This window comes from Mytilus californianus, unplaced genomic scaffold (assembly GCF_021869535.1).
Source record: "Mytilus californianus isolate M0D057914Y unplaced genomic scaffold, xbMytCali1.0.p SCAF_9, whole genome shotgun sequence".
Lineage (NCBI taxonomy): Eukaryota > Metazoa > Mollusca > Bivalvia > Mytilida > Mytilidae > Mytilus > Mytilus californianus.
Window position 1 is genome coordinate 81,652,277 of NW_026262745.1, and position 13,520 is coordinate 81,665,796.

Sequence of the window (13,520 nt, forward strand, 5' to 3'; positions counted from 1 at the left end):
AAAATGTCATTACCACTGTTTCGAAGTTGAAACAAGTGATATTGAAATACCGACAAATTAAGTGAACAAACATCCGTTCGGTACACCTATATAAGATGAACATTCTACATCTAATTTGTTTTACTGAAAATAGATAGCTACCCGTAATATATGTAGTGGTTTGAATAAGTCGTGAAGCTATCACAAAAGACATGGTAGCCTTTATTCAGAAGATTGGACGCACTCATAAGGTCCATGTAACCGTTGTACCCTGCAATTGTCCTGCTGATACTGGATCAAATTGTTGCCCTCTGTACACAGACATTTGTAAAATGTAACCAGTCGCTGATTCACACAGCATCCAAAATTAATTTCAAACTTTGCAGCCTTCCTTACATTATGATCTTTGGTTGCCATTAAAGTTTCGCTCACAGAGATACCTCTTTTTTAGGAAACATGAAAACGACAGAATTGTTTGTTTATAAAGGATAACAGTGGTCTAAATCTTGAAGCAGGGTCGTAGGCTGGGTGCTATTAATAAAAAAAAAAAAAAAAATAAAACCTTTTGAGATGAAGTTACGCTGCAAATGATAAAGCACCAAGGGGTGTATGCAAAGATACTTATAGATCGGGAAAAGATATTTTAATTGTTTGGGTTTTTTATTGCTCAAATTAATAATCATGATGAATTGATCTATTTCTGATATTTTAATTAACAGATACGCAAAGCTTTTAATCATTACCTCTTTGACTTTACTACATGCACATTTTTACTTTTCATTATTCCAAATTATATGCCATCTTGAGGATGATTATAGAAAAAGTATATTTGTACAAAGAATAGAATGTTTCTTGAAAATGAACATCCTAATGTTTTTACGTGAAAAAAATACCAACAATATAAAAATGACTTATTTGTTAATAAGTATAAAATGGACAAAGGTTTTACAGATTGGAAACATTTTCAAACTGACTTGTAGTTTTAAAATATCATATAAATTATATAAAAAATTGTAGTTAATAAATCGCCAATGCATAGGTGTTAAGGAATCAATAAAAAGCCACCAAGAAAATTAAATTTAGAGACAGGGAATAATACCCCATAAACATGATGTCTGCTAATATTGTGTCATATGAAAGTCCAGGAAATTATTATATTTCTTAATATTAACAGGATTTCAGCTATGTTGCTCAAGATTTTTCAACCAATTAAATTCTTCCAAGAAATAATTAAAATTCAAGCAGCCACCCAATGTGAACTGAAAAATTTCACGTCGTTTTAACATAAATAAAAGATTTATTTTTCATTAATATCATTGAAAATTAAAACCTATGGCCTTTCGGTTTCGTATGATATGTTTACTTAAGCTGCTTTATTAAGTGCCGTTGAAAGACCTTATGACAATGTTTTTGACAAATTAAACTTCAAAGTATTAATACATCTAATGAGACTCATTTGAGAAAAACAATGTATTTGAATTCGGTGATAAAATATATAAATACGGCAATTGCTGCAGTCCTTTCACCGGAAATCTGTGACATACTTATGTTAGAATCAAATAATTTCTGCATTTCAACATTAAGACAAAATGTTCTATCTATCATGGATTCATAATATACACATTATATAAACATTAAATGAAATAACAGAATTATTTCGTCTAGCGAAAAATTTGAACCCCTTATTAAATAAAGTTCATCTATGAAATCTCCAACGATGTCGTTATTAGATGCTCATGTAATTGAAGGTCAAAGATTTACAACACATGGCATTCTTCATCTTAAAATACATTTTAAAGAAACACATTTTTATCTACATAGAAAGAGCTGTCACTTACAGCAGTTATTCCGAGGATTTATCAAACACAAGTGAGCATAAAAATTAGAAAACAATCAAACTAATTTCAAAGTCATAACATCGAAATAGATGATAGTATTGCTGATGCTTTATCAATTGACCCTACTGAATTATTACAACAAAACAAATCGAAAGAAACAAAAATATTCTCTAGTTTAAATAACTAAATATAACCCATATATATGTAAAATAAAAAAATGCATTTGAGTTTGACGAAGATTGTGTACATATATTCAATATTGCACCAATATTTGCGTATAGCAAAAATATATTTTTGATATACCATCTTTTCGGCAGGTTTATTGTTTTCTGTTTGATAATATCTTATTATAAGATCCATTTTGTTACATCTGGTGATCCGTTTATTTGGCAATCGCCAATGGCAGTCAGCAGGGTTTAAGAACATCAGTTGTTCGACCTACTAGTCAAATGCGTTTTGTTAAAATATACTTTTTCACTTTTTTGGTCTTTTGGAAAATGTTGTTTGTGTTGTGTTTGGACACCTCTCCAAAGATAATTATCATATAATTTTCTGTGTATGATAAAAATAGAATATTTTTAACATAGACAAACCGAATATTCCAAATATTATAACGAAAATTCTGTTACATTAAATCTATTGGTTTTCTATAAAAATCTTGTCCGGAGTTGCCACACAAGCCCCATTGTCCATTAAATGCAATGAAACAATAAATGTCATTGTTGAAAATGATTGTTATCTCGTAGTACCTGTACAAAATGGCATATCTATTTTTATTCATTTTCCTATCTATTTTGATATTATTGCACTTTGAAATTTCGTAGTACACAGCCTTGGATTTGATTCATTTATTTTTTGGTGTTTTAACGCCACTTTTAAGCACCGCTTTTGGGCTATTTCGTGACGGCCAGTTTTTATTGGTGGAGGAAGCCTGGAGAAAACCACCAACCTTCGATAGGAAAACTGACAATCCTAGTCAATTAAGATTGGATTCGAGTGCACCAGCATCAGCGGGGTTCGAACTCACAACCTCAGTGTTGACTGGCTAGTGATTACAGTAGTAACTACTTAGACCACTCGGCCACCGAGGCCCCCACAGCCTTGGAAATGGAGTGTTTACTCTGCCTTCTTTTCTTTTCTTTTCGTTTTTTTTATTGAACATTAAAAAACAAATTTACCGATAAAAGATTCTCACATTTGTACAAGTGGACGCGTCAGTGCCTACATAAAAAAATCCGTCCTCGTCCAGGCCAAAAAATAAATATGTTTCCGCTGAGGATTGAACTCAGGACCTTCCGCGTGTTAAGCGGATGTGATAACCACTACACCACGGAAACCGACTGATCATTGGCATATTGGGTTAGTTTTTAAAATACTCACTTTTATTACCGTGTTTTTAAGAATATTGTATAAAGCTTTTAACAACTCCTTCCTGCAAAGTATATTAAGCACTTCTAAGACCTAAAAGAAGTAAATGATGGCTCCTGAAATAGGGAAGCGTTCAGTTATCTTTTTATCTTTTTTCACCATGTGTCAGTGTTACATTTTTACCAGTGTGGACTATAGTTATCTTAGTTGAGAAGCCCAAGTGAGACTTTGATGATGTGCCTATTGTATACCGGTTTTCACATGAAATTTAACTTAAGTATAAGTTCTAAAATATTAGATAAGTAGAGTGTCCGGTTCTGTGGTGTAGTGGTTATCACGTCTGCTTTACACGCAGAAGGTCGCGAGTTCGAACCTCGCCAGAACCTGGTATATTTTTGCAAATGGTGACTCCATTACTTTAAATATTCAAGCTGTTCGTGTGACTTCAATTGTTTGAAACCTAAAACTAGGCTAGATATAATTCAGCAATAATTTTTGGCAACGAGGGCCACTGATGCGGTAATCCATGGAACAACCGATCATCTCCCAAATAGTATATAGACCGAGGCAAAGTTGAGGTCTATATAGCTTTTGGGAGATGACAGAACGGTTCAGAAACTGACATTTGGTACAAAGTGACATTAATCAATTTGTTATATATCATACTGAATGGTTAAAGTGCCAGTTGAAAAACACAACAGTTTCTTTTAACGTGTTACAATTTGTTGTAGCTATATTTAGACCATTTAGAGTTTTAAAGAAAATCCGTGCAGTCTTTCCTACGCTACTCTCAAAATGTAAAAATTCGGCATCGAATCAAAAGAGAATAACTACATGCAATGGTACCGATAATATCCCTAACTAAAACAAGTTGACAAATGATAGGCGTACATTGAAAACAATACAAATAGGACCTATTCAAGTACACCTTTTAGGATGCGCTCGTCTATAACTGACAATCCTAGTCAATTAAGATTGGAGTCGAGTGCACCCGCACGAGCGGGGTTCGAACTCACAACCTCAGTGTTGACTGGCTAGTGATTACAGTAGTAACTACTTAGACCACTCCGGCCACCGAGGCCCCCCACAGCCTTGCAAATGGAGTGTTTATTCTGCCTTCTTTTCTTTTCTTTTCGTTATTTTTTTTAAGTTAAGAAGACTATTACATGAAAAGGCAAATTTACCGATAAAAGATTCTCACATTTGTACAAGTGGACGCGTCAGTGCCTACATAAAAAAATCCGTCCTTGTCCAGGCCAAAAAAAAAATATGTTTCCGCTGAGGATTGAACTCAGGACCTTCCGCGTGTTAAGCGGATGTGATAACCACTACACCACGGAAACCATGAATGACACTTGGCTTATTCATTTATTTATCGGCTGACCGACTGATCATTGGCATATTGGGTTAGTTTTTAAAATACTCACTTTTATTACCGTGTTTTTAAGAATATTGTATAAAGCTTTTAACAACTCCTTCCTGCAAAGTATATTAAGCACTTCTAAGACCTAAAAGAAGTAAATGATGGCTCCTGAAATAGGGAAGCGTTCAGTTATCTTTTTATCTTTTTTCACCATGTGTCAGTGTTACATTTTTACCAGTGTGGACTATAGTTATCTTAGTTGAGAGGCCCAAGTGAGACTTTGATGATGTGCCTATTGTATACCGGTTTTCACATGAAATTTAACTTAAGTATAAGTTCTAAAATATTAGATAAGTAGAGTGTCCGGTTCTGTGGTGTAGTGGTTATCACGTCTGCTTTACACGCAGAAGGTCGCGAGTTCCAACCTCGCCAGAACCTGGTATATTTTTGCAAATGGTGACTCCATTACTTTAAATATTCAAGCTGTTCGTGTGACTTCAATTGTTTGAAACCTAAAACTAGGCTAGATATAATTCAGCAATAATTTTTGGCAACGAGGGCCACTGATGCGGTAATCCATGGAACAACCGATCATCTCCCAAATAGTATATAGACCGAGGCAAAGTTGAGGTCTATATAGCTTTTGGGAGATGACAGAACGGTTCAGAAACTGACATTTGGTACAAAGTGACATTAATCAATTTGTTATATATCATACTGAATGGTTAAAGTGCCAGTTGAAAAACACAACAGTTTCTTTTAACGTGTTACAATTTGTTGTAGCTATATTTAGACCATTTAGAGTTTTAAAGAAAATCCGTGCAGTCTTTCCTACGCTACTCTCAAAATGTAAAAATTCGGCATCGAATCAAAAGAGAATAACTACATGCAATGGTACCGATAATATCCCTAACTAAAACAAGTTGACAAATGATAGGCGTACATTGAAAACAATACAAATAGGACCTATTCAAGTACACCTTTTAGGATGCGCTCGTCTATAACTGACAATCCTAGTCAATTAAGATTGGAGTCGAGTGCACCCGCACGAGCGGGGTTCGAACTCACAACCTCAGTGTTGACTGGCTAGTGATTACAGTAGTAACTACTTAGACCACTCCGGCCACCGAGGCCCCCCACAGCCTTGGAAATGGAGTGTTTATTCTGCCTTCTTTTCTTTTCTTTTCGTTATTTTTTTAAGTTAAGAAGACTATTACATGAAAAGGCAAATTTACCGATAAAAGATTCTCACATTTGTACAAGTGGACGCGTCAGTGCCTACATAAAAAAATCCGTCCTTGTCCAGGCCAAAAAAAAAATATGTTTCCGCTGAGGATTGAACTCAGGACCTTCCCCGTGTTAAGCGGATGTGATAACCACTACACCACGGAAACCATGATTGACACTTGGCTTATTCATTTATTTATCGGCTGACCGACTGATCATTGGCATATTGGGTTAGTTTTTAAAATACTCACTTTTATTACCGTGTTTTTAAGAATATTGTATAAAGCTTTTAACAACTCCTTCCTGCAAAGTATATTAAGCACTTCTAAGACCTAAAAGAAGTAAATGATGGCTCCTGAAATAGGGAAGCGTTCAGTTATCTTTTTATCTTTTTTCACCATGTGTCAGTGTTACATTTTTACCAGTGTGGACTATAGTTATCTTAGTTGAGAAGCCCAAGTGAGACTTTGATGATGTGCCTATTGTATACCGGTTTTCACATGAAATTTAACTTAAGTATAAGTTCTAAAATATTAGATAAGTAGAGTGTCCGGTTCTGTGGTGTAGTGGTTATCACGTCTGCTTTACACGCAGAAGGTCGCGAGTTCGAACCTCGCCAGAACCTGGTATATTTTTGCAAATGGTGACTCCATTACTTTAAATATTCAAGCTGTTCGTGTGACTTCAATTGTTTGAAACCTAAAACTAGGCTAGATATAATTCAGCAATAATTTTTGGCAACGAGGGCCACTGATGCGGTAATCCATGGAACAACCGATCATCTCCCAAATAGTATATAGACCGAGGCAAAGTTGAGGTCTATATAGCTTTTGGGAGATGACAGAACGGTTCAGAAACTGACATTTGGTACAAAGTGACATTAATCAATTTGTTATATATCATACTGAATGGTTAAAGTGCCAGTTGAAAAACACAACAGTTTCTTTTAACGTGTTACAATTTGTTGTAGCTATATTTAGACCATTTAGAGTTTTAAAGAAAATCCGTGCAGTCTTTCCTACGCTACTCTCAAAATGTAAAAATTCGGCATCGAATCAAAAGAGAATAACTACATGCAATGGTACCGATAATATCCCTAACTAAAACAAGTTGACAAATGATAGGCGTACATTGAAAACAATACAAATAGGACCTATTCAAGTACACCTTTTAGGATGCGCTCGTCTATAACTGACAATCCTAGTCAATTAAGATTGGAGTCGAGTGCACCCGCACGAGCGGGGTTCGAACTCACAACCTCAGTGTTGACTGGCTAGTGATTACAGTAGTAACTACTTAGACCACTCCGGCCACCGAGGCCCCCCACAGCCTTGGAAATGGAGTGTTTATTCTGCCTTCTTTTCTTTTCTTTTCGTTATTTTTTTAAGTTAAGAAGACTATTACATGAAAAGGCAAATTTACCGATAAAAGATTCTCACATTTGTACAAGTGGACGCGTCAGTGCCTACATAAAAAAATCCGTCCTTGTCCAGGCCAAAAAAAAAATATGTTTCCGCTGAGGATTGAACTCAGGACCTTCCGCGTGTTAAGCGGATGTGATAACCACTACACCACGGAAACCATGAATGACACTTGGCTTATTCATTTATTTATCGGCTGACCGACTGATCATTGGCATATTGGGTTAGTTTTTAAAATACTCACTTTTATTACCGTGTTTTTAAGAATATTGTATAAAGCTTTTAACAACTCCTTCCTGCAAAGTATATTAAGCACTTCTAAGACCTAAAAGAAGTAAATGATGGCTCCTGAAATAGGGAAGCGTTCAGTTATCTTTTTATCTTTTTTCACCATGTGTCAGTGTTACATTTTTACCAGTGTGGACTATAGTTATCTTAGTTGAGAGGCCCAAGTGAGACTTTGATGATGTGCCTATTGTATACCGGTTTTCACATGAAATTTAACTTAAGTATAAGTTCTAAAATATTAGATAAGTAGAGTGTCCGGTTCTGTGGTGTAGTGGTTATCACGTCTGCTTTACACGCAGAAGGTCGCGAGTTCCAACCTCGCCAGAACCTGGTATATTTTTGCAAATGGTGACTCCATTACTTTAAATATTCAAGCTGTTCGTGTGACTTCAATTGTTTGAAACCTAAAACTAGGCTAGATATAATTCAGCAATAATTTTTGGCAACGAGGGCCACTGATGCGGTAATCCATGGAACAACCGATCATCTCCCAAATAGTATATAGACCGAGGCAAAGTTGAGGTCTATATAGCTTTTGGGAGATGACAGAACGGTTCAGAAACTGACATTTGGTACAAAGTGACATTAATCAATTTGTTATATATCATACTGAATGGTTAAAGTGCCAGTTGAAAAACACAACAGTTTCTTTTAACGTGTTACAATTTGTTGTAGCTATATTTAGACCATTTAGAGTTTTAAAGAAAATCCGTGCAGTCTTTCCTACGCTACTCTCAAAATGTAAAAATTCGGCATCGAATCAAAAGAGAATAACTACATGCAATGGTACCGATAATATCCCTAACTAAAACAAGTTGACAAATGATAGGCGTACATTGAAAACAATACAAATAGGACCTATTCAAGTACACCTTTTAGGATGCGCTCGTCTATAACTGACAATCCTAGTCAATTAAGATTGGAGTCGAGTGCACCCGCACGAGCGGGGTTCGAACTCACAACCTCAGTGTTGACTGGCTAGTGATTACAGTAGTAACTACTTAGACCACTCCGGCCACCGAGGCCCCCCACAGCCTTGCAAATGGAGTGTTTATTCTGCCTTCTTTTCTTTTCTTTTCGTTATTTTTTTTAAGTTAAGAAGACTATTACATGAAAAGGCAAATTTACCGATAAAAGATTCTCACATTTGTACAAGTGGACGCGTCAGTGCCTACATAAAAAAATCCGTCCTTGTCCAGGCCAAAAAAAAAATATGTTTCCGCTGAGGATTGAACTCAGGACCTTCCGCGTGTTAAGCGGATGTGATAACCACTACACCACGGAAACCATGAATGACACTTGGCTTATTCATTTATTTATCGGCTGACCGACTGATCATTGGCATATTGGGTTAGTTTTTAAAATACTCACTTTTATTACCGTGTTTTTAAGAATATTGTATAAAGCTTTTAACAACTCCTTCCTGCAAAGTATATTAAGCACTTCTAAGACCTAAAAGAAGTAAATGATGGCTCCTGAAATAGGGAAGCGTTCAGTTATCTTTTTATCTTTTTTCACCATGTGTCAGTGTTACATTTTTACCAGTGTGGACTATAGTTATCTTAGTTGAGAGGCCCAAGTGAGACTTTGATGATGTGCCTATTGTATACCGGTTTTCACATGAAATTTAACTTAAGTATAAGTTCTAAAATATTAGATAAGTAGAGTGTCCGGTTCTGTGGTGTAGTGGTTATCACGTCTGCTTTACACGCAGAAGGTCGCGAGTTCCAACCTCGCCAGAACCTGGTATATTTTTGCAAATGGTGACTCCATTACTTTAAATATTCAAGCTGTTCGTGTGACTTCAATTGTTTGAAACCTAAAACTAGGCTAGATATAATTCAGCAATAATTTTTGGCAACGAGGGCCACTGATGCGGTAATCCATGGAACAACCGATCATCTCCCAAATAGTATATAGACCGAGGCAAAGTTGAGGTCTATATAGCTTTTGGGAGATGACAGAACGGTTCAGAAACTGACATTTGGTACAAAGTGACATTAATCAATTTGTTATATATCATACTGAATGGTTAAAGTGCCAGTTGAAAAACACAACAGTTTCTTTTAACGTGTTACAATTTGTTGTAGCTATATTTAGACCATTTAGAGTTTTAAAGAAAATCCGTGCAGTCTTTCCTACGCTACTCTCAAAATGTAAAAATTCGGCATCGAATCAAAAGAGAATAACTACATGCAATGGTACCGATAATATCCCTAACTAAAACAAGTTGACAAATGATAGGCGTACATTGAAAACAATACAAATAGGACCTATTCAAGTACACCTTTTAGGATGCGCTCGTCTATAACTGACAATCCTAGTCAATTAAGATTGGAGTCGAGTGCACCCGCACGAGCGGGGTTCGAACTCACAACCTCAGTGTTGACTGGCTAGTGATTACAGTAGTAACTACTTAGACCACTCCGGCCACCGAGGCCCCCCACAGCCTTGGAAATGGAGTGTTTATTCTGCCTTCTTTTCTTTTCTTTTCGTTATTTTTTTAAGTTAAGAAGACTATTACATGAAAAGGCAAATTTACCGATAAAAGATTCTCACATTTGTACAAGTGGACGCGTCAGTGCCTACATAAAAAAATCCGTCCTTGTCCAGGCCAAAAAAAAAATATGTTTCCGCTGAGGATTGAACTCAGGACCTTCCCCGTGTTAAGCGGATGTGATAACCACTACACCACGGAAACCATGATTGACACTTGGCTTATTCATTTATTTATCGGCTGACCGACTGATCATTGGCATATTGGGTTAGTTTTTAAAATACTCACTTTTATTACCGTGTTTTTAAGAATATTGTATAAAGCTTTTAACAACTCCTTCCTGCAAAGTATATTAAGCACTTCTAAGACCTAAAAGAAGTAAATGATGGCTCCTGAAATAGGGAAGCGTTCAGTTATCTTTTTATCTTTTTTCACCATGTGTCAGTGTTACATTTTTACCAGTGTGGACTATAGTTATCTTAGTTGAGAAGCCCAAGTGAGACTTTGATGATGTGCCTATTGTATACCGGTTTTCACATGAAATTTAACTTAAGTATAAGTTCTAAAATATTAGATAAGTAGAGTGTCCGGTTCTGTGGTGTAGTGGTTATCACGTCTGCTTTACACGCAGAAGGTCGCGAGTTCGAACCTCGCCAGAACCTGGTATATTTTTGCAAATGGTGACTCCATTACTTTAAATATTCAAGCTGTTCGTGTGACTTCAATTGTTTGAAACCTAAAACTAGGCTAGATATAATTCAGCAATAATTTTTGGCAACGAGGGCCACTGATGCGGTAATCCATGGAACAACCGATCATCTCCCAAATAGTATATAGACCGAGGCAAAGTTGAGGTCTATATAGCTTTTGGGAGATGACAGAACGGTTCAGAAACTGACATTTGGTACAAAGTGACATTAATCAATTTGTTATATATCATACTGAATGGTTAAAGTGCCAGTTGAAAAACACAACAGTTTCTTTTAACGTGTTACAATTTGTTGTAGCTATATTTAGACCATTTAGAGTTTTAAAGAAAATCCGTGCAGTCTTTCCTACGCTACTCTCAAAATGTAAAAATTCGGCATCGAATCAAAAGAGAATAACTACATGCAATGGTACCGATAATATCCCTAACTAAAACAAGTTGACAAATGATAGGCGTACATTGAAAACAATACAAATAGGACCTATTCAAGTACACCTTTTAGGATGCGCTCGTCTATAACTGACAATCCTAGTCAATTAAGATTGGAGTCGAGTGCACCCGCACGAGCGGGGTTCGAACTCACAACCTCAGTGTTGACTGGCTAGTGATTACAGTAGTAACTACTTAGACCACTCCGGCCACCGAGGCCCCCCACAGCCTTGGAAATGGAGTGTTTATTCTGCCTTCTTTTCTTTTCTTTTCGTTATTTTTTTAAGTTAAGAAGACTATTACATGAAAAGGCAAATTTACCGATAAAAGATTCTCACATTTGTACAAGTGGACGCGTCAGTGCCTACATAAAAAAATCCGTCCTTGTCCAGGCCAAAAAAAAAATATGTTTCCGCTGAGGATTGAACTCAGGACCTTCCGCGTGTTAAGCGGATGTGATAACCACTACACCACGGAAACCATGAATGACACTTGGCTTATTCATTTATTTATCGGCTGACCGACTGATCATTGGCATATTGGGTTAGTTTTTAAAATACTCACTTTTATTACCGTGTTTTTAAGAATATTGTATAAAGCTTTTAACAACTCCTTCCTGCAAAGTATATTAAGCACTTCTAAGACCTAAAAGAAGTAAATGATGGCTCCTGAAATAGGGAAGCGTTCAGTTATCTTTTTATCTTTTTTCACCATGTGTCAGTGTTACATTTTTACCAGTGTGGACTATAGTTATCTTAGTTGAGAGGCCCAAGTGAGACTTTGATGATGTGCCTATTGTATACCGGTTTTCACATGAAATTTAACTTAAGTATAAGTTCTAAAATATTAGATAAGTAGAGTGTCCGGTTCTGTGGTGTAGTGGTTATCACGTCTGCTTTACACGCAGAAGGTCGCGAGTTCCAACCTCGCCAGAACCTGGTATATTTTTGCAAATGGTGACTCCATTACTTTAAATATTCAAGCTGTTCGTGTGACTTCAATTGTTTGAAACCTAAAACTAGGCTAGATATAATTCAGCAATAATTTTTGGCAACGAGGGCCACTGATGCGGTAATCCATGGAACAACCGATCATCTCCCAAATAGTATATAGACCGAGGCAAAGTTGAGGTCTATATAGCTTTTGGGAGATGACAGAACGGTTCAGAAACTGACATTTGGTACAAAGTGACATTAATCAATTTGTTATATATCATACTGAATGGTTAAAGTGCCAGTTGAAAAACACAACAGTTTCTTTTAACGTGTTACAATTTGTTGTAGCTATATTTAGACCATTTAGAGTTTTAAAGAAAATCCGTGCAGTCTTTCCTACGCTACTCTCAAAATGTAAAAATTCGGCATCGAATCAAAAGAGAATAACTACATGCAATGGTACCGATAATATCCCTAACTAAAACAAGTTGACAAATGATAGGCGTACATTGAAAACAATACAAATAGGACCTATTCAAGTACACCTTTTAGGATGCGCTCGTCTATAACTGACAATCCTAGTCAATTAAGATTGGAGTCGAGTGCACCCGCACGAGCGGGGTTCGAACTCACAACCTCAGTGTTGACTGGCTAGTGATTACAGTAGTAACTACTTAGACCACTCCGGCCACCGAGGCCCCCCACAGCCTTGCAAATGGAGTGTTTATTCTGCCTTCTTTTCTTTTCTTTTCGTTATTTTTTTTAAGTTAAGAAGACTATTACATGAAAAGGCAAATTTACCGATAAAAGATTCTCACATTTGTACAAGTGGACGCGTCAGTGCCTACATAAAAAAATCCGTCCTTGTCCAGGCCAAAAAAAAAATATGTTTCCGCTGAGGATTGAACTCAGGACCTTCCGCGTGTTAAGCGGATGTGATAACCACTACACCACGGAAACCATGAATGACACTTGGCTTATTCATTTATTTATCGGCTGACCGACTGATCATTGGCATATTGGGTTAGTTTTTAAAATACTCACTTTTATTACCGTGTTTTTAAGAATATTGTATAAAGCTTTTAACAACTCCTTCCTGCAAAGTATATTAAGCACTTCTAAGACCTAAAAGAAGTAAATGATGGCTCCTGAAATAGGGAAGCGTTCAGTTATCTTTTTATCTTTTTTCACCATGTGTCAGTGTTACATTTTTACCAGTGTGGACTATAGTTATCTTAGTTGAGAGGCCCAAGTGAGACTTTGATGATGTGCCTATTGTATACCGGTTTTCACATGAAATTTAACTTAAGTATAAGTTCTAAAATATTAGATAAGTAGAGTGTCCGGTTCTGTGGTGTAGTGGTTATCACGTCTGCTTTACACGCAGAAGGTCGCGAGTTCCAACCTCGCCAGAACCTGGTATATTTTTGCAAATGGTGACTCCATTACTTTAAATATTCAAGCTG

At 36.4% G+C, this 13,520-nt stretch overlaps 16 non-coding genes across 16 annotated transcripts; 8 read left to right on the forward strand and 8 right to left on the reverse strand.

Annotated features, from left to right (window-relative positions):
• Positions 1-3,081: 3,081 nt before the first annotated feature.
• Positions 3,082-3,154, reverse strand: Trnav-aac (transfer RNA valine (anticodon AAC)). The gene has a single exon. It is a non-coding gene; the product is annotated as a tRNA-Val (tRNA).
• A 344-nt stretch (positions 3,155-3,498) lies between these two features.
• Trnav-uac (transfer RNA valine (anticodon UAC)) lies at positions 3,499-3,571 on the forward strand. The gene has a single exon. It is a non-coding gene; the product is annotated as a tRNA-Val (tRNA).
• Positions 3,572-4,455: 884 nt separating this feature from the next.
• Positions 4,456-4,528, reverse strand: Trnav-aac (transfer RNA valine (anticodon AAC)). Its single transcript has one exon. It is a non-coding gene; the product is annotated as a tRNA-Val (tRNA).
• Positions 4,529-4,913: 385 nt separating this feature from the next.
• On the forward strand, positions 4,914-4,986 carry Trnav-uac (transfer RNA valine (anticodon UAC)). The gene has a single exon. It is a non-coding gene; the product is annotated as a tRNA-Val (tRNA).
• Positions 4,987-5,869: 883 nt separating this feature from the next.
• On the reverse strand, positions 5,870-5,942 carry Trnav-aac (transfer RNA valine (anticodon AAC)). Its single transcript has one exon. It is a non-coding gene; the product is annotated as a tRNA-Val (tRNA).
• Positions 5,943-6,327: 385 nt separating this feature from the next.
• Trnav-uac (transfer RNA valine (anticodon UAC)) lies at positions 6,328-6,400 on the forward strand. Its single transcript has one exon. It is a non-coding gene; the product is annotated as a tRNA-Val (tRNA).
• Positions 6,401-7,283: 883 nt separating this feature from the next.
• On the reverse strand, positions 7,284-7,356 carry Trnav-aac (transfer RNA valine (anticodon AAC)). Its single transcript has one exon. It is a non-coding gene; the product is annotated as a tRNA-Val (tRNA).
• A 385-nt stretch (positions 7,357-7,741) lies between these two features.
• On the forward strand, positions 7,742-7,814 carry Trnav-uac (transfer RNA valine (anticodon UAC)). The gene has a single exon. It is a non-coding gene; the product is annotated as a tRNA-Val (tRNA).
• An 884-nt stretch (positions 7,815-8,698) lies between these two features.
• Positions 8,699-8,771, reverse strand: Trnav-aac (transfer RNA valine (anticodon AAC)). Its single transcript has one exon. It is a non-coding gene; the product is annotated as a tRNA-Val (tRNA).
• A 385-nt stretch (positions 8,772-9,156) lies between these two features.
• Positions 9,157-9,229, forward strand: Trnav-uac (transfer RNA valine (anticodon UAC)). Its single transcript has one exon. It is a non-coding gene; the product is annotated as a tRNA-Val (tRNA).
• An 883-nt stretch (positions 9,230-10,112) lies between these two features.
• On the reverse strand, positions 10,113-10,185 carry Trnav-aac (transfer RNA valine (anticodon AAC)). Its single transcript has one exon. It is a non-coding gene; the product is annotated as a tRNA-Val (tRNA).
• Positions 10,186-10,570: 385 nt separating this feature from the next.
• On the forward strand, positions 10,571-10,643 carry Trnav-uac (transfer RNA valine (anticodon UAC)). Its single transcript has one exon. It is a non-coding gene; the product is annotated as a tRNA-Val (tRNA).
• An 883-nt stretch (positions 10,644-11,526) lies between these two features.
• Positions 11,527-11,599, reverse strand: Trnav-aac (transfer RNA valine (anticodon AAC)). The gene has a single exon. It is a non-coding gene; the product is annotated as a tRNA-Val (tRNA).
• A 385-nt stretch (positions 11,600-11,984) lies between these two features.
• On the forward strand, positions 11,985-12,057 carry Trnav-uac (transfer RNA valine (anticodon UAC)). Its single transcript has one exon. It is a non-coding gene; the product is annotated as a tRNA-Val (tRNA).
• Positions 12,058-12,941: 884 nt separating this feature from the next.
• Trnav-aac (transfer RNA valine (anticodon AAC)) lies at positions 12,942-13,014 on the reverse strand. Its single transcript has one exon. It is a non-coding gene; the product is annotated as a tRNA-Val (tRNA).
• A 385-nt stretch (positions 13,015-13,399) lies between these two features.
• On the forward strand, positions 13,400-13,472 carry Trnav-uac (transfer RNA valine (anticodon UAC)). Its single transcript has one exon. It is a non-coding gene; the product is annotated as a tRNA-Val (tRNA).
• The last annotated feature ends 48 nt before the right edge of the window (positions 13,473-13,520 follow it).